The 19,639-nt window shown below is 49.0% G+C and overlaps 1 long non-coding RNA gene across 1 annotated transcript in view; it reads right to left on the bottom strand.

Annotated features, from left to right (window-relative positions):
- LOC125616978 overlaps positions 1–19,633 on the bottom strand; it is a 30,275-nt gene extending 10,642 nt beyond the window's left edge. The window contains exons 1-2 of the long non-coding RNA XR_007347823.1: positions 18,559–19,633; positions 363–9,224 (exon numbers count right to left, since the gene is read on the bottom strand). This is a non-coding gene — a long non-coding RNA (uncharacterized LOC125616978). The remainder of the gene's footprint in view (positions 1–362; positions 9,225–18,558) is intronic.
- Positions 19,634–19,639: the final 6 nt, after the last annotated feature.

A 19,639-nucleotide genomic window follows, 5' to 3' on the forward strand; every position in this document is an offset into this window, starting at 1 on the left:
ACAATCACGTTCTGGGGAAATCCACGTTCTCTGCCCAAATCCACGTTCTCTGCCCAAATTCACCTCCACCGGGCTTCTATCTCCAAAATATACTGTCTGAATCCCGTGAGAACTCAAGGGGAACTCAGGCAGCAGGATACGCCCTATTCCCAGCAGGAATAATCTTAAACCTTAAACCTGGAACCTAAACCGGGAACACCCTAATCCGCCTTGGTCCTTGAGCAAGGTCACCTACATTCAATGTCACTGCAACATGGGGTACGCTGGCAAGGAAATTGTCATACCTACTTGGCTAATGGCTCCCAGCAAGATGCTGTCCTTAGGAAAAATACATCTGCCTTTGGACAGGAAGGAAAGGCCACAGAGAGGGGGAGGACGCTGGTGTGACTACAGAACGGGGGCGGGCTGTGCTCTCCTCCTTGGACCAGGTCAACAGTAAACCCAGCTCTCTCACAGCCATAGGTCATGTGATCCACCTATGTGGGACAAACAGCAGGACTTACACAGAGGGCCTGGAAGTGACCCTGGTTTCTTGAATTCCAGCCACCTGAGCCTCCCTGGAGAGTGCAGCAGCCCCCACAGGACATAAGGCCCGTGGCTCAAATCTTGCCTCTTCTCCAGATCATGAGGGCTTGGGCCAAACGGCCCTGGGGAGATGCCTGGACCGCACATCCTCATCTGTCAGTCTGGGATTTCTGCTGAGCACAGCCCCAGGGCGATGGCCACCCACAGGGGACAGAATGGGCTCCTCACTCTCCACTACTGCTGACCACTGCCAACAAGCATGGGCTCCCTCCCTGGGGAGGCAGAAAGAGCCCGGATGCAGAGCAGAGAGACAGGGTCAGGTCCAGCCTGGATCATAGGGCACTCTGAGCAACCTGCCACAGCCTCCTATGGCATCCAGGGTGGGCTGGAAGACCCTCAACATCACAGCTGAGGGTACCATGACAACCTGCATTCAGGCTGTGTCCAGCACCCAGGATACCTGCAGCCCACACTGTCCCCACCACCCCAGGACACTTCCAGCCCTGACTGCCCCACCAACCCATGGTGACCTCTTATACAACATCCGCAGCACAACGTCACAACCACTAATATGACACAGCACTCGTCCCTGCAGGATCCCCTCTGCCCTCCACAGCCTCACCTCTTCATACCCTTCCCACCCCAGCAACTGACCTGCTCTCCCTCTCTAACTTTGTTGTTCTGGGACTGTGACATAAGTGCAGCCACAGCATTCAGAACGTCTGGCCTGGACTTCCCTCAGCATAGTTCCCTGCAGGCTCGCCCAGGTCACTGTGAACACCCAGCATTTATCCCTTCCTCCTGCTCGGCACGAGTCATGGTGGATTCACAGTCTGTGTAATCATTCACTAGCTCAGGGACATCTGGGCTAATTCCAGTCTGGGGCTATGATGAACACAGCTGCTTTAAATGTTCACCCACTAGGTTTGTGCAAATATGAGTCAGTGTTTCTCTGCAATGAATACCCAGGAAAGGGAAAACTGTCAGTGCTTCAAAATGGACCACTGGTGTCCAACCTGACACAGAGAGAGGGAGGAGACCATGAGGCATGACCATGAGGCCAGAACCTCACCTTTGCACAAACAGTACACGGGAAGCACTTCTGCAAGGACGTCTGCCCACCCGCGGCTCGGGCCACCCTTGCTGTTGGTCCCGTAGCCAGGGGGCACTGACTCCAGCAACCCCCCCTCCCTTTGCCTTTACAGACTCCCCCTGGCTTCAACCTGCTTCGTGCACACATAGCTACCGTGGTGCCTGCCTCACACTGCAATGGTGAGCTCACTGTCTTCAGGAATCTGGGTCACCTGTCAGCAGTCCTTAGATCACACTGTAGTTGATGTTTCATTTCCTAAGATGCTGCCCACCTCACATTCCTGCCAGCAATGCACGAGGATCTTCACATTTGCATCAGTATTTGGTTTTGCCCCACCACGTCTTAGCCACCCTGCTGGGTGTCCAGCACTGCGGCTGTGATCTACCTGTTGTGGTGGCTGAGTGGGCGAGCACCTGGACGGCTTCTCTAAGCTCCCCCTACATTCATGTGCTTGGTCTTTTGCTCAATTTTTGATTGACAGTTTAATTCATCGTCTTTCCTGTTGAGTTTCTAAAGCTCTCTGTATGACATTCTGTGTCCTGGACCTCTGCTGGATAAGGGGTTTGCAAACCCCTTCTCCCAGGCCGAGGCTTGGCTTTCCGTCCTCTAGTGTGTGTGCTGCTCGGGGTGGACCTAGGGTGCTGTCCAACACCTGTGTCTTCCATTGAGTAGCAACTCCTCTCAACCTCCAAACAGCATCTTCAGAGCAGCAAACATTTTTTATTTTTGATGAAGTTCAATTTTGCTTTTTCTTTTACCAATCTTGTTGTCAAGTTTAAAAATGCTCTGCCTAACGCTAAATTCTGATGATTATTTTTCCTCAAATTTTTATAGTTCTGCATTTCACCCACTGTCCCTTCAGGATGATTGGTTTGTGAATGCAGTCTGAGGTTAAGTTCAAGTTGAATTTTTGCCTCCAAATCTCCAATGACTCCAGCACCTATTTTTGAAAACCCATTTTTTTCTCTACTGATTGCTTTTATGCCTTTCTCAAAATCAGCTGGGCATATTTGTTGGGGTCTACTTTTGAATTTTCTTTTCTATTCCATTGATCTCTGTATCTATTTCTCCTCTAATCATTATAATGATTATAAATCTTAAAATTGGGTAGCCTAATTCCTCCCACTTTCTCTTTTAGCTATTCTAGCTTCTTTACTTTTACATATAAGTTTACAATTATCTTCCCTGTATTTATAAAAATTTGATTTTCACATGTATTAAATTAAACACATATTTCGTTTTGTGGAGAATTAACATCTTTACTATATTGAATCTTTCAATCCATGAACATGGTATGTCTCTTCATTTATTTAGACATTTTTAAATTTCTTTCATCTGCATTTTCTAGTTTCTGGCATACACGTCTTGTTTTGTTGATTACACCTAAGTATGTCTGCTTTCTTTTGAGTGATCTTAAATGTTACTAGACTTTGCATTTCAGTGTCCACAAGTTCATTGCTAGTCTATAGTAATACTATTGGTCTTTGTGTATTTCTTGTATCCTATGACCTTGCTGAACTCACTTATGTTCTGGGAGGGCTGGGGATTTGTTTTTGTTTAGGGGTTTCTGTACATTCTTTGGTATTCTTGGGTAGACAATCACATCATTGGAAAATAAGGATAGATTTCTTTTTTCCTTTCTGACTTGTGTGTTTTGTAACAGGTTAAAGAAGAAAAAAAATCACATGGTCATGTTGATCAAAGCAGATCAACTTTTTTCTTTTTTTTTCGCCTTCTTGTACAGGCTAGAACTCCCAGCACTATGTTGAATAAAAGTGGGCAGAGCAGTTACTTGCCCTGTTTCTGATCTTTGGGGGAGAGTATTCAGTCTTTAAAGCATTTAACTTTTGTTTTGAATCTGTAGACGTTCTTCATCAACATTAGAAAGTTCCCCTCTATCCCCACTTTTCTGAGAGTTTTTACTATGAATGCATGTTGTATTTTGTCAGATGCTTTTTCTACTTTGATCAACGTGACCATGTGATTTTTTTTCTTCTTTAACCTGTTACAAAAGCGATGGTTTACACTGATTAGGTTTTGACTATTTAACAAGTCGTGCATACCCAAAATATTCTCCTCCTTGTCATAATGATTCATTCTTCTTATATATTGTTGAATTCCATTTGGGAAAATTTCATTAAGGATTTTTCTTCTATATTAATATTGATCTTTAGTTTGCTTTTTGTACCATCTGGCTGGTTTTAGTATCAGGGTGATACTAGTTTCATAAAATTGAGAAGTTGTCCTCCCTCTTCTATTATCTGCAAAAGATTGTGTAGAAATGACACTAATGAGTTAAATGCCTAAAATAATTCTCCAATGAAAACTCAGGTATAGGAATTTCTTTTTAATCATTAATTCAATTTCCTTACTAGCTATGGAGCTATTCAAATGGTCTATCTCATAATGGGTGAATTTTCTATCTTGTTGTTTCAAAGAACTTGTCCTTTTCATCTAAGTTGCCAAATTTATGTGTGTAGAATTATTTCTAGTGATCTCCTACTACCCTTTGATGCCGGCAGGGTCTGTAGTGATACTTCCTTTCATTCCTGATATTAGTAACTTGTCTGTTCCTTTGTCAGTCTTGCTAGAGGTTTATTGATCTTTTCAAAGAACCAACCCTTTGTCTGATTTTCTGCATTGTTTTTCTGTTTCAATCTCATGATTTCTTATCTTTGTTATTTCTTTCCTTTGGCTTTCGCCTTTTAGTTAGATTATTGATTTGAGCTTACTTCCTCTCTTCTAACATAAGCATTTAGTGCTATAAATTTCCTTCTTGACCCTGCCACAGCTGTGCCCCACAGCTAAATTTCATATGTTGTCTTTTCAATTTCACTCAGTTCAATGTCTTTTTTACATTTCCCTAGAGAATTCCTCCTTGACCCATGGATCATTTAAAACAGGGTTACTTAGGCCCCAACTGCTGGAAGATTTTCCTGCCATCTTTCTGTTACTGATATCTAATTTGATTGCACTGTGGTCAAAGAACACACTCTGGGCCTGGGGCTGTAGCTCAGCGATAGAGCACTGGCCAAGCCAAGCAAGGCCCAGATTCGGTCCTCAGACCTGGGTGGGGCGGGGCACACACTCCACATGCTTTCAGTTTGTTGAGGTCTGTTTTCTGCTTTCTGATGCAATCTATCTTGGTATGTGTGACATAATGTGTTTCATGCTGAGGTTTGGATGGTACGTTCTATGAACATGGAGCAGATGGTGCTGGTGGATAGTTTTGTTGAATTCTTCTACATCCTGGCTTGTTTTATGTCTGGCCACAAATTGGCTGTGGTCATTTATTAAGGGTCACTGCTATTTTTTATCCATACTATCTAAAAAAAGCCCACCTTAAATACTCAGATACTGATAGATTAAGAAGAAAAGGGTGGTAGAGGCTGAGAGCACAGCACAGCACGTGTGTGCTCAGCATGCACCAGTTCAGTCCTGGCTGGAATTCAAGAAAGCAAGGTTCCCTGCAGGCCCTCTGTTCAGTCAGCTTGTTCTGCCATTGTGCAGGGTGCAGAGTTGGGCAGTCCTCGCCTCAGCCTCCCGAGCCTACTAAGACCCTCCCACTCAAGGAAAGCCCCTTTCTTAAGGAAACTGGAAGGATGACTTCCCTCCCCTGTTTACCTGGACTTTGGTCCTAACTCATTTCTTCCTCTGGCCAGTTGCTAAATGCTAGTTCTCTGCAGAGCTAACTTACCAAATGACCAATTCCCCAATTTTTTATTGTTTCCTAGAACTTGATACTTTACTGTTACTGATACTTTACACTGATACTTCACTGCTCTGGATTCCAGTAAGTTTCCTCTCTTGCTCTTTCAGACCTCAGAGAAGCAAAACCTACCTGTTTCACTTGCCTTGGAACACTGGGTTCTCTAAGCTCTGCCCACTGCTTTGTAAATGGTCTCATTACTAAACTTTTCTCAGTGACCCAGTTTTCTGTGCCATCTGTTTCCCACTGTGGTCTTATCAAACAATGTACAGCCCAGGGAGCTACTGCCATTACCCAGGACCCCCACAGAGGGAATCTATCAGGCTCTTTCTGCAATAAAATGCAGATACAGACTTCTGTCTCCTCTTAAACATAGAATGCTGCAGAGAACATAGCTCCCCACAAATAGTGAAAAAAGACAGATGACCCGCAAAACCATCAGAGGCGAGTCACGGGGAACAAAGCAAACTGGATTCTGAAAAGGAATGGGCCCATCGATAAGGGAGAGAAAACACCAGGTGCTTCATTTTGACAGGTGTTAAAGTGATTCAGCGATGCTTGTCAAAGCACAGAAAGGAAGAGCTCATTCACCACCACTGGACAGATGTAAGGCCCAGGCAGAGGGGCTCTGCAGTGGGGGAGGGACTGGGCTCTACTCCAAATACAGTGCCGGCAATGGGGGCCAATTGCTAAGGACAAGAGAGGCCAGTGGGTGGAAAGCCACAAGAGATTTCAAGGTGAAGCAGGCCCTGGCTAAATCGACTTAATAGGGTTCTTGCTGAAGGCAGGTCAGGTGACCAGACGTACCCTGGGAGGCGGGGGGGTGGGGGGCAGGCCAGGTATCAGTGATATTGAGGGTAGGACTACCTTGCTGGTTGCCTTAGCAGGTTTCTTGTCAAGACTGAATTTTACAAGCACACTGAGGAGCCTAGGAGAAGGTGAGAAGACTGGCAGAAGATGGGTTGAGCAGAGACTCTTTGCCACAGGGCACAGAAGAAAGAGGTGGCTGCCACACAGACGGCAAGAATGATCTGGCTAAATGCTGAGCTGAGCGATTCCTACAGGTCAGTTAGGTGGCAAATGGGAAGGAGAGCCCATTCACAACAGGTGTGTCAAAGTGGTCAGCACACCCTAGGACAGGTACAAGCCCCACAAACTCTGGACTCTTCAACCAGCAAAAGACAAGCTGTCCAGGGAGGGGTGGTCAACCCTGGTCCTCAAGGCAAAAGCAAAGATCCACTGGTTCTCAGAGAAGAAAGAACCAACCCCTCTCCCTAAGGGGCAGAAAATGCCATCCATCAGCAAGGATAGAGATCCTCTGCCCTGAGGGAGGGAGGCCCTGGGTTGGAGTCTGCTGCCATAGGCACAGAACCACTGGCCAGCTCCTGCCTGGGTCATCTCAGCTCCGTACCAGGGGCTGAAGGTGGGCAGACCCCTTCTGGGCCATCATGCTACTTGATCCAGTAACTACTGAGACAGCAACTGGAAGCCTGCAGCTGGGGTGTGCCTCCACTTCACCTTCGGTTCTTTGTGTACCTTGAAGCAAGGTGTCAGGTGCACACATGTGGGACCGTCAAAAGACAAAATCACAGCAGATGTGAAGACCTAGTTGGCTTCTGTGCATGACTCTAGCATCAGGCAGCACTTCGTTCTGTATAAAATGAGTGTTCCAAAGAGCTGAGCAAGTGGGGACCAGGAGCAGATGGCCCCTGAAGGTTAAAGTCACAAAGGTTAAAGCAGAGACTTCCTTACGGCACTGACGTGGGTGGGCCAGAATCTCCTGGATTTTTGAAAACTGGTCTGTTTCAAAGTTGAGCCCGATGCTGTGGCACCTCACACACACGACTCCACACTGGGCTGCCCTGGGCTGCAGGGCCCAGGCAGGAGACTTGTCCAAAACAACAGCCTCCCATCAACTGTGACGGGACTGTGCTGACCTACTGTAATACCCTCTTTATTCCTTGTGTTGAAATCAGCTTCATGGGTATTATTTCCAGGCCGGGGCCTTCCAGGAAACTGAGGCAGTGTAAAGACCCACCTCCCCCAAACAGTTCTTGTGACATGTCCATCCAAGTAACAGGCATGTTTATGGAAGGAGTAGGAAAAGGGAAAGAGGACAGTCTCAAGGGTGTGCCCCCCCACCCGAGAGGAGAGGGACAGTGCTCCTCTCCTGACCTCCAGTTTTACTGGAGTCCCAGGGAAGTTTCCAGAGAGGCCTGCCTAGGTCCACCTCTTGACTTTTGACTGACAGCAGGATGACATGGCAACTCTAGATCACTTTGGCCCACGCTGACCAGTTCTAATTGGAGCCTGTTTTACAGAACTTATTATCCTTATCTCCCCGATTCCAGGATCTAGTCTGCGTCAGGGTCACAAAGTCTCCCCTCGGGGTTCTTATCAGCACTCGGGGGCCTCCATTTCCCCTGCAGATGGCAGGTGGCTTTCTGAGGACTGACTTATCCTGTGGACTTAAGCCAGGCAGGGCTGCAGGGAGATGGCTTTTTAAAAGTGAAGGCACATGGATCAGCACAGGGAGCCATTTATTTATTTATTTTTAGTTGCTGATGGATCTTTATTTACATGTGGTGCTGAGAACTGAACCTCACACATGCCAGGCAAGCACTCTATCACTGAGCCACAGCCACAGCCCAGGGGGCCCATTTTATAGAATTATTCCCTTAACCCTGTGTGTATTCCCACCACTCTCATCTGTCCATTCCCTACTGACATCACCATTTCACTCCAGCTGTTTTTATAATTTACATGTCTGGGGCATAGCTTTTCCGACCCTCTCTACCTATTTACTGGGGTGCTTAGGACTGAACTGGTGCATGCTGAGCACATATGTGGCCCTGAGCTGCATTCCCAGCCTTTACCCCCCTTTCCTTCTTAATCTATTAGTATCTGTGTATTTAAGGTAGGCTTATTTTAGATAGAATGGATAAAAAATAGCATTTATGAACCATGAAACAAGATATCATTTTTAAAAGAATTTGTAAGTGAATAGAAATGTGAGCTAGGTTTATTATGATTCATGGACATAAGGATTGTACAGCAGACCAGAAACAGCTGAAGAGGGAACTAATGAGCCGGAAGCTCCATCTGTAGCACAGGGAAATGAAACATAAGACAAGACAGAATACGCAGCTCATGTCTGTCCTCTAAGAAAAGAAACAGAAAGGGAAAGGACAACATTCAAAGAGAAAGTTCCAGGCTGTTTTCTTTGGGGAAAAAAAACCTCAAAACTGTGCACTGGCTGGATGTCCTGTTTGGGTTCTGGCTACTGGAAAACCATACACGAGTGTCTCACCCCGACACAACTTGCATCTCCTCCTATTGGCCGTGGGCATCACACGGGCAGCCAAACGCCTGGCAGCCCTGACTCAGGATCATCTCTGGGTGTCCTGGGAGGAGACAGGCCTCACCAGGGGGCCACAGACTCCACACTGCACGTCCTTGCCCAGCGTAAAGACATGGTGAGCTGAGCACACCTGACCCGGAACCTACCCAGACGCAGCTGTGGGTCCTGCCATCCTTGCAGTTCCTGGAGAGGCTGTGACGTGTGCCGAGTTCTCAACAATGCTCATTTGATAATGTTTTCTTTCTCTCCTGACTTCGTGGAGAGGTTTTTCAGGCTGGGAGACTTTGTTTGATTCAATTTCTGGGGCAGTCTGGGCTAGGACAGCAGGCCCCTTCCACCTGCGATCGGAATCCCTAGTTTCTGCTTCACCATCAATAAGGAGCTCAGCAGCCTGCTCCGTGTCTGGCAGAGACTTGAGGCTGGGGGTAAGGGAGCTCCACAGTGGACACGGGAAGGCGCCAGGGCTTGGGCGTGCATGGGCGGCCCTGGTAGGGTGCTGCGCACGTCTTCTGGGATTGGTGCAGACTGGGCTTTTTCTATATAGTGCAAAATTGGAAGCGGGATCAAAAAGCAAGGAAGCGGACAGTTATCAATCAAGTCCTGGACGTTTTGAGCCAATTATTATGGGCTTATTATTCGGTGGCTTTCTGAACCAGTTACTAGAAGTACCGGTTTGAATTCCTACAAATCTAAATTGTAGATATCAAGCAAGCTTCCTGGGCTGTTGCTATGGATAATGAGTTGGTGATTGAGGCTGGCTGCTGCAGGCTGTGGGACCGAGTTCTTTTTGTATTATTCTACTTATTTGCTGGGATGGGTCTATGTTGCCCAGGTTGACCTTGAACTTCTGGTCCTCCTGCCTCATCCTCCTAAGAAGCTGGGACTAGAGGCTTGTGTCCCTGCACCTGGTCTGAGTTCTATCTGTGGTGTGAACACTGTCGATTTACATATTCAGTCTCTCTGCATCAAGATTACCTCACGATCCCAATACGGGTCCCATATGGTCCCAATATGCAGATCCAGCCATTGTGACCACACTCCAGACAGGTGGATAAGGAGCACGCTTTCTGAGTCTCTTTGCAAGACTTTCTAAACGAGGCATCATCCACATGCATTTACTTATAACTCCCCAGCCCTCTCAGCCTTCAGGGAGAGAGGGAAATGCGAAGAAATGGAAGGCTTCTTTCACAAGAAAAAAGGAAGATCGAATGTGACATACACAATCTGCTACCTCCTCCACCCCTTCAGATGGAAAAAGTAGAATGTATCATGAAAAACACATTGTAAAAATACAGCCTTTTGGCTGGGGGAGGGGGTAAGTTGCCAGGGTTTGAACCCAGGGCCTCACACAAGCTCAGTGCAGGCTCTACCAGCAGGCTACATCTGCACCTGAACATAACCTGAATAGGAAACACTTGTCTCATGACCACTACTTTAATAAATAACCTGTTGGCTGAATTCCACAGTCAAGGTTATTTGCTTACAGCGTCCTCTCCTCCTGCCTTCCCAAATCCCTGGCATTACTCCCACCCCCGTTCTCAGGGTACTGAGACAGACATAAAATGACAGTCTGAATCTGCTGATATAAACACAAATTGAAAACTGCCCAACTAAAACACAAGTTCTAGGAAACAATAAAAAATTGGGGAATTGGTCATTTGGTAAATCGGATCTTCATAGAACTAGCATTTAGCAACTGGCCCAGAGGAAAGAGTGAGTTAGAACTGAAGTCCGGGTAAAAAGGGAGGGAAGTCATACTTCCAGTTCCTGGGGGGCTTTCCTTGAGTGGGAGGCTCGGGAGGCTCGGGAGGCTGAGGGGAGGACTGCCCAGCTCCGCACCCTGCAGAATGGTGGAACAAGCTGACCACCCCTGGACTAGAGGATGTAGGGGACATAGGAGGTGCAGGGGATGCGAGAGACACAGGGGGTGCAGGGAATGTGGGGGACACAGGGAATGCAGAAGATGCAGGGGGTGCAGAGGACTTGGGGAATGCAGGGGTACTGGGGTGCAGGGGATGTGGGGGATGCAAGGGAGGCAGGGGGATGGGTCCTTTGCATATTCACAATGCCTCAAGGTGAAGCAGGGGCTGGGTTGCGGCTCAGTGGCAGAGCGTTTGCCTAGCATGTGAGAGGCACTAGGTTTGATTCTCAGCACATGTAAATAAATGAATAAAATAAAGGTCCAGCAACATCTAAAAAATAATTTAAAAAATGGTGAAGCAGTGGTAGTATTGGAGGAAATGCTTTGATAGAGGGAAAGGGCCAGAACACAGGCCTTGAAAGCCACACATGGGTGGTGGCATCTAATCCAGTGCTTCAAAAGGAATTGGGAACCGAGACACTCCAGTTTGCATATTTCCTTCCCGGGGAAGAGTCCAGCACTCCCCTCCGTCCCTCTGCATCCTGGGTTTTGTCTTCTCTGCTACTGGGACGGGTCAGGCGACCTCTAAGGATTTGCTCCACTCTCACCACGGCCTGGAGGATGTGTACTGCCCTCCCTAAACCAGGCGGTGATCGATCGCACAACACTGCGAACGCCCTGAATGCCAGAGGGTCCCCCTCCAAATGGGCTCATGTGGACAGCAAAGCCCCATTCTTGGCTCTAGGCTTGCTTTAGTTTATGTGGCTGCAAAAACCAAGGGGAGGCTGAGGCTGGGGCTGGGGCTCAGTGGTAGAGTGCTCATCAGGCACGTGTGAGGCACTGGGTTTGATCCTCAGCACCACAGAAAAATACAATAAAGGTTTGTATCGAGACCACCTACAATTAATAAATATATTTTTTTAAAAACGAGGTGGAGGAACAATCTTCCAGCCCATCTTGAGCACCAGACTCAGGGGGCAACACACCCTCACCCACTTCTTCCCGCGGTGGCTAAGCTGCCTGCCACTTCCCTCGGGCCAGGCAAGCTTCCTTAGGGGCTTTCTGAAGGGGAACTTGAGCATCTGGGAAACGTGTCCTTGCCATTCTGTCAGCCTGTCCCAAACCCCACAAGGCAAGCCATCTAGCCGGGAGCCCCAACTCTGCTTGAGGCTACAGGGGCTCCGACCCAGTGACCAAAGGAGTGGCGAGAATCCAGTGAGACAATGTGCAGGAAGGGCCGGTCCACAGGAAGCAGCCTACACCCAGCCAGAGGATCCCAATTCAGTGGGACACAGAGGCCAGCAGCAGGACGCAGGCCTAAAGCACCTCCCTCTCCCAGGCACAGCGTGGAAGATCTCATCCTCCATCAAGCACTGCCCCAGCTGCTGCTTACAGGCTCACACCAAGGGGGCTGCATTCCCAGCAGCAGGGTCTGAGCGTCCCTCGGGCCCATCACTCAGCACCCTGTCTTCCGACAACCCTCAGGTCGACTCCTTCAACTGAGTGAAGGTGAGCCTCATGCTCCCTGAGCTCCGTCAGAACTGCACTTCCCGGAGTTACTTGCTGACTTGACAAAGATGCTTCTGACATCCTCACATGGTTCTCCAAAGAGAATTTTGGCCAAAGTTTTTTTTAAAAAATAAAAAATCCCAGAACAGTCACTATCCTATTATTTTCTATCCAAAAGCAAAGCTCTGGCCTCAGAAGCTGAACAGAGGATCCACCGCTCGGCCCAGCCCACAAGGGGGCGATGAAGCTTGGAGGCCTCAAACAGGAGAGGGACAAGGGACACAGGCCCTCTGGGGGCCCAAGACGCTCCATAACAAAGAGACTAAACAGGCAAGACAACTAGACACAATGCACAGAGCCGGACCAGACCCCAGACCTAATTTTTCCCCTAAAGGACGTTATCCGTGGGTTCAGGGCATTATTGGACTATTGAGAAAACATGAAAAGGTCTACAGGCTGGACCACAGTGCTGCACCAATGCTCTCTGCTTATGACAAGAACTTCCCCATTCTTAGGAAATGACCCAAGTACTTAATGGTAGAGTCACTACATCTGTACTTATGCTCAAAATGCCCATGAAAATATGCCCACATGTAGACAGAAGATATAAGGCAAGTTTGATGATGATGTTGACAATTGGGGGATCTGGGTGAAACACATGGAATTCACTGTATTCTAACTTCAAGCCTAAATCATTTCAAAAATCTAAAAACTGAAATGTTTTCATTCTGTCTGTACTGGGTCTTGTGTGTGTGTGTGTGTGTGTGTGTGTGTGTGTGTGTGTGTGTGTGTGTGTGTGTGTAGTACTAGGAATCAAGCCCAGAGGAGCTTAACCACTGAGCCACATCCCCAGCCTTTTGTATTTGAAACAGGGTCTCACCAAGTTGCTGAGGGCCTCACTAAATTGCTAACACTGGCCTGGAACTTGTAACCCTCCTGCCTCAGCCTCCTGAGTCACTGGCATTACAGGCATGTGCCCCCCTACCTGGATGCCATTATTCTAATTATTTTTTTACCTTAATCTCAATCTTGTCTCACATAAGTCACACCAATTTTTCTTTGACTAGTATTGGCCTAGTATGTTCCCCTTCTATCCTTTAACCTTCAGCTGTGTTTTCTATCACAACGTTCACGGTGTTTTTAAAATTTGCCTAGACCCACTCTTCCCAACCATACTCTTTATCTTGCCTTCAGAGTTTAGTCCATTTACATTTAATATATCACTTTATCTTGTGTTTTCTTTTCCTCTTGATTTCTCTAAGCTTTTCTTCTTGTTTCCTGGATTAAGTTATTATTACTTTTTCTCGTTATGGTGTGGGAGTTATATATTCACATTCTTTTTAGCAGTGTTCCTTTTTTAAACTAATTAACAAAGTTCAAAGCTACTGTCTGGGGCTGAGAGTGCAGCTCAGTGGTAAAGCCCTTGCCCAGCAGGCAGGCAGCCTGGCTCAGTTGGTGGCACTACAAGGCACTCTACACCTATCCCACACGCACACACCTCAGGCCGTTCTCTGACTGCTCCCTTCTGGGTGCTGCTGTTGCTAAATGTTCTAGTCTACCTTGGTGTGTGGTCTATCATATATATATATATATATATATATTTTCTCTTTCAGTAGTTGATGGACCTTTACTTATTTATTTATATGTGATAATGCTGAGAACGGAACCCAGGGCCTCACACTTGCTATGGAAGTGCTCCACCCCTGAGCCCCACGCTCAGTCCCACCCCATCAGACCTCTCCAGTGCTACTTTGCACATCCACTCTCCAGCTCCCCCTGCACCTCTGCTTCTGCATCTTGGACGCCTGACTGAGCTTGCTCTTCTTGGTCCTGCTGTGCAGCTCCCCTCATGGTGAACTTCTGTCTTTATTCCACCCACCATGGTCTGGGTTCAGTTTGAGTGGGGCCCCCAAGCTCAGTCCCCAAAGCAGCTATATGAAGGACCTTTAAGATGTGGAGCCTCTGCCTTGGAAGGAGCTAAGCCTGGTCTTGTAGAATGCAGGCACTCTCATGAAAGCAGCTGTTACAAACACATGCTTGGCCCCTTTTGCACAAGGCCAGTTCCCTTTCCATTTCTCCATCATGTTCTGACACACCCAGGGGCCCTCACCAAAAGTCAAACAGATGAGGCTGATATTGCACTTTCAGCCTCCAAACTGTTAGCTAAATAAACCTCTTTCCTTTATAAAGTACCCAGTTTCCAGCAATTTATTATAGCAACAAAAAATGGACAATACACCATCTTAGACTAGGAAAGGTAAGTTAGCCATGTTGGTGGTTCTAGTTTGCCAGTTATTTTTTTTTTTCTTTGTATTCTGATTATTCTGTGACCTTATAGTTGCTTCACTGCCACTAAGACATCAGCTATTAGTCCTAACTGCCATTTAGCTTCTCTTTCTCTATTTCTCTCTAAGGGATTATTTAAATCCAGGGCCTTGCACACACACTAGGCAAGTCCTCCACTAATAAACTACATCCCCAACCCTCGGCTTTTCTCTTTGCTTGCTTTTAGGATTTTATTTTTGTGTCCCCACTAGTAAGTGTGAGACGTGTGAAGCCACACACAGGGGACGGAGAGAGGCAAGCAAGAGAAGACCTGAGAGGAACTTATGTTCACAGCTGAAGATGCCCCGCAGCACAAAAGAAAAGCCCAGAGGTGGTGGGGGAGCCGGGGAGGTGGCGAGCAGCTTCCCTGCCACGCTCCTCACTGTAGCCAGTGAGCCGTGTGCAGGGGCAGACGGGAGACCTCACCGGCTCATGTGGAGTGAGGACAAAGAAGTTAATATTTCCCAAACACTTCACAAGGCCCAGCACCGCGCTTACCGAGGACTGCCTTCCAGCTCTGTCTTGGAGCTGAGCCCTGTGGAGCATGGTGGCTGCTGGTGTGCTGGCCAGCATGGCTACAGGACAGGGAGGAGGACTGGACATCTCCCTCGCCTCTGGCCCAGCAGTCTGTGCCCAGCTGGCACTCGGGACTCCTCCCCTGGGGAGGTCGGTCGGTCTTCCTGCGTGCCGAGTACCATTTCCCCTCAACAATACCCCTGTTCATTTTGCTATGACCTTGACCCCAGGCCATTTGTCCTTTCCAAGGAGACTGTGCCAATTATCAGGTCTACTGTCCCGTGGCCACATGCTCTCCAGGATGCCCCCAGGCGGCAGTCCCATGGGGCTGATGTTAGGGCAGCAGAGCAACACGTGCGGTCCTTGAGTATGCACAGGTGGCAGGGCAGGTGGGGCGCTCGATGCTGAGCCCGGCCACCTGGCCATCTCACCCACAGACTTCAGGGCTCCTGTCTGAGAGCAGCATGGCTGGCATCACGGGGGCTACTCGTCACCTGGCAGTGGCAGTCACTCCATTGGGGCTGTGCTTCTGTGACGAATGTCCTGTCCATCAGAGAAACAGAATACACAGCCTGCAAAATGGGGAGGCAGGGAAGGAGGAGGACCCAGCAGTAAGAGATGGATGCAGTGAAGACACAAGCTGGCGGAGCTGAGGCCAGACGCCCCAGTAATCCGGTTTCACGTCCACACAGAGGCTTGTCAACTCAGACAGATTTCTTAGCGCAGAAGAAAAACAAGTCCCAGCCATCTGCTGTTTACAGGAGACAACCTCAAATGCCTGCACAACAAAGCCAGAGCACTACTGGAAGGGCTGGGAAATGGCCAAAACATGGCCACCTCTGACATCGGAGGAGGGTGACTGTAGGCCAGCGAATATGCAGGACACGTGCTCTGCAGGGGGGGGGGGACACTCCCAAGGAAAGGCAGTGAGCCACCAAGGGGCACTTAGAGCACGTAGGTCCAGGGAGAGCAAATGCGAGCGTTTTCCACTCGCTGCCTTCCTCCTGCCCTCCCGCCTCGGCCCCCGTGATTCAGTTTCAGTCTAGAAGCCGCCAGCCCGAGTAGAGGCTGGAACCCGGAGGTGTGGGGCACACGCAGAGGTCGGCAGCATCACAGTGACGAGCTGACAGTGTCCACCAGGACTCAGTCGTTGGAGCTGCAACCCCCTTGTGGGCGCATCTTTAGACAGGGTTTTTAGGAGGCCACTAAGTGAGGTGTAGGGCTGGGTCACTGAGGGACTGGAATGGCCACCTAACACAGTGAGACGGCTGCCATCTACCAGCCAGGGAGAGAGCCCTGACCAGGAACCCACATGATGGCACCTGGGTCTCAATGCCTTCACCCTGGACAGGACAGTAAGCGCCTGGTGCTGAGGCCACGAGGTCTGTGGCCCTCCGTTTGTATGCAGTTAATCAACCTTTCATTATCTCTGGATTTTGTGTCATAAAGACTTTTGTAAAGTGAGAAACTCCCATTTCCTTCCAGTCTTTATGTAGGTTTTGCACTTCCTATTGCCGTGGATCTCATCTTGCGCATGGGAAGAGATACAGAGCTCATCTTCTCCACAGGCCACCCAGTGGTCCCTGCACTAGTCTGTAAAAGACCTACCTACCTTGCCTACTAGCAATTTGAGGTGCCACCTTTGTTGCATGCTAAGGTCCCACATACACTGGGGCTATTCACGGTTCTCCTCTAGGCTGCTGGCCTACCTCAGTTTCAATCAAGGCGGCCTCATGGTGCGTGTCGATGCTATCAGGGTTTTATGTTCCTCCTTTGGCAGGAGCTGCCTTGGATGAACACACCTTCAAGTCCTGATGCCCCTGGCTCTGACCAATTACTCCATTTCATAGTGACTTGGGCGTTGTCCCAGCGTGGACAGCAAGGGTGGCTCCAGGAGTAGGCGTCACCCACGGGGGTTGAGCTACACTCACCTGTTCCTCTGTAATCCTACTCCTTTGCCCTTTTTGGGATGGCACGTTCACAGAACCTCCCCTTGTGCATTCCCTATATAAGAATAAAGCTTCTGGTGGCTTTCTTTTTCCACAGACCCTTAAGGTTGCAGAGCTGTCTCAGATTACTGAAAAGGTGTTTCTGTGTGGTTGTACGTTTTCTTTGTCGTTTTCTTGAGTTACTGCAAGGGTCAGATTTTGTGAACCCAGCATTAGGTCACCAGCTAGGATAGATGGCGACACTCCTTGTGGTTGTCCCTGGCTAGGTGCATGTGTGAGTTTCCCCTGTTGTTTCTGAGACAGGGTCTGGCGGTGTTGCCAGGTTAGCCTTGAACTCCTGGGATCAATGACCTCCCTCTTCAGCTTCCCAGGTGTCCGACTCTGGCAGCACCACAGTGCCTGGCTTCCTGGCTATTTTTGTATGTCCGTTTTTCCACGTGAATTTCAGCATCCACTGGCCTCACTCTGTAAGATACCTCGCAAATATTTTTGAGACAGCTCTAAATTTATGAAGTGGCAGGCTTGTGTTTGCTCTCCAAGAGTAAAGCACATCTTTCCATTGGTTCAACTCAATGCTCAAGACTGTTTAAAGTCCCCCTGTTGAGGTCTGCACCTTTCTCATTAGGTTTATTCCCAAGCAATCTATTCTGCTGCTCGGGCAAGTGGCTTCCCCTCTACCACAGCTTTTGTCCCGTTTTGCATCCAGCGACTTCACGGAAGTTGGTCTGGCCACCGATTCTCCCGGGTGGTTCAGAGATGCTGTGTCACCTGCAAGCAGATGCAGCCCTCCTTCCTCTCCAAGTGTTGCCTACGCCCCTGGCTCCTCATCTAACTGCACTGGCTACACCCCCAGTACAGTGGCAAGCGGCTGGTGAGCATTCTTGCTTGTCCATGGTCCTAAAGGAAATGGCACTGGTCTTTAAGAAGGAAGAACTGACTTTGGGGTATACGCAGTCTACTGCATGGAGAACGCAGCCAGCAAGTGCCTAATAGCAAGAGAGTCTCTCATTCACTCTCTTATGTGATAATGGCTTTTCAAGATATTTTGAAGTCTTTAAATCTTATTAAGGTTGGAAGGAAATGACATCCTCGGGGACAAGGTGGCTGCACAGGGGCCTTGACCATACAGTGCCACAGAGCTGGCTGGAGTGGAGTCAAGCTGGTGGCAGGCTAGTGCGTGGCCACCTGCCATCTCCCCTCCTGGAGCCAGATTTGGTCTTAAGACAAAGCAAAGCCAGCCGGGTCTGTCATGGTACAACCCACTGTGACAACAGCACAAGACCTCGACAAGACAGCTGTAAACCCACTCTGTCGTCTTTTACTAGAGCGTTTCCTAAAAGGAGGCGGAGTCCTGAGCTGGGCTGCTGATGGCAGAGGTGCAGCTCCACCTGATCTGTCTGAGTGATGGTCTGGATGACTAGGCTGAGCTCACGTGCACTCTCAGCGGCTCAGTGGCCCTCCTGGCTCTCAGGACCCATCCCATCGCCGGGGAACACGCCCCTGAGGGACCCACAGCTCCGCTGCCAGCTCTTCTACCTCCCAACAATCCCTGTCCCCGTGTCAAGCCAGCAAAGAACAGCTCAGAGGAACCATGAAGACACCTTCATTATTTCAGTTCTTTCCTTTCTTTGCTATGAACTTGGAACCAGCAAAACTCAACACCAAACGTAGAGCTTGCAATTTTCTGTTTCAAAAACTGGCAAAGCTTACTGTGAATCCTCGATAGCCACTCTGCTTCCACAGCACAGGAAAGAAGTCGGGCTTCAGAGAGACTGGGGGGCGGGGGAACCTCACCAGCTTCTGAGGTGGACTCGGTCTTCGCACTCCTCTTCCTGTCAGCCCGTCGCCCCATCAGGATCTTGTTCTGCCCTCAGCCTCACATTCCCACCTCCTTCCAAACATGCCGCTCTAAAGGCAGCTAAGAAAGCCCTTCTAAACACTCTGTGGAGAGATCATGAGGAGAAGTGCTGGCATGCGTGGCTGCAAGAAAGTCTGTATTAAAAAGAAAGTACTGTGGGAGTGCAGCTCAAGAGCGCTTGCCCAGCATGTGCAAGGCCCAGGCTCAAGCCCCAGCATCACCAAGAAACAAATAAATAAGTGAGAATATTTACAAAGCCAAAAGTCAAACTGGGAAAAAAACTGCCAAGTCACAGAAAGGTCACCTTCAAATCAGTCCCCGTGTCCCATAGGCTGTGCCAACTGGACAAAGATGTTCACGGATCCTTGAGAGAAACACGCTGCAGGATGGGTAGACAGCCACACTGTCTCAGGCACCTGGATCACCCTGCACAACCAACTGGACAACGGGCAGCACAGGCCTGTGGTCCCTGAAGACAGGGAGCCACCTGCTCCCAATCTGGTGCCCGGCAGCAGGGAGGGCCCGAAATGCACCATCCATCAGAGACAGAGATGGACTCTCCCAGCCAAGGCGGCCGGGGCTGGGCAGAGCACCTGAACAGAGGGAGCACAGCGGTACAGGAGACGTGCTTTTTAGGGGTCTGCAGACCTTGGTCTGAATGCAACCTGCACACAAGGAACCTCCCTCCCAGGCCAGAAAGAGCAACTTTAAAAAAAGAACAATTCCCAGGAGCTTAACGGTCAACTCCCAGAACTATACAGGCCAGGCAGACATCCCTGAGCATGAGGGACATTCAGTGGGGAGCAGCACGGCCACCCTTGAGAAGGGGACTGACTGTCCCCTGGGAAAGTCTACTCCAGTCCCACCCCAATGAGCTTACACACAAACCCTGCGACAGACCAACCATCAGGCAGCTCACTGCCTGCCGGGGGA

This window comes from Marmota marmota, unplaced genomic scaffold (assembly GCF_001458135.2).
Source record: "Marmota marmota marmota unplaced genomic scaffold, marMar, whole genome shotgun sequence".
Taxonomy (NCBI): Eukaryota; Metazoa; Chordata; class Mammalia; order Rodentia; family Sciuridae; genus Marmota; species Marmota marmota.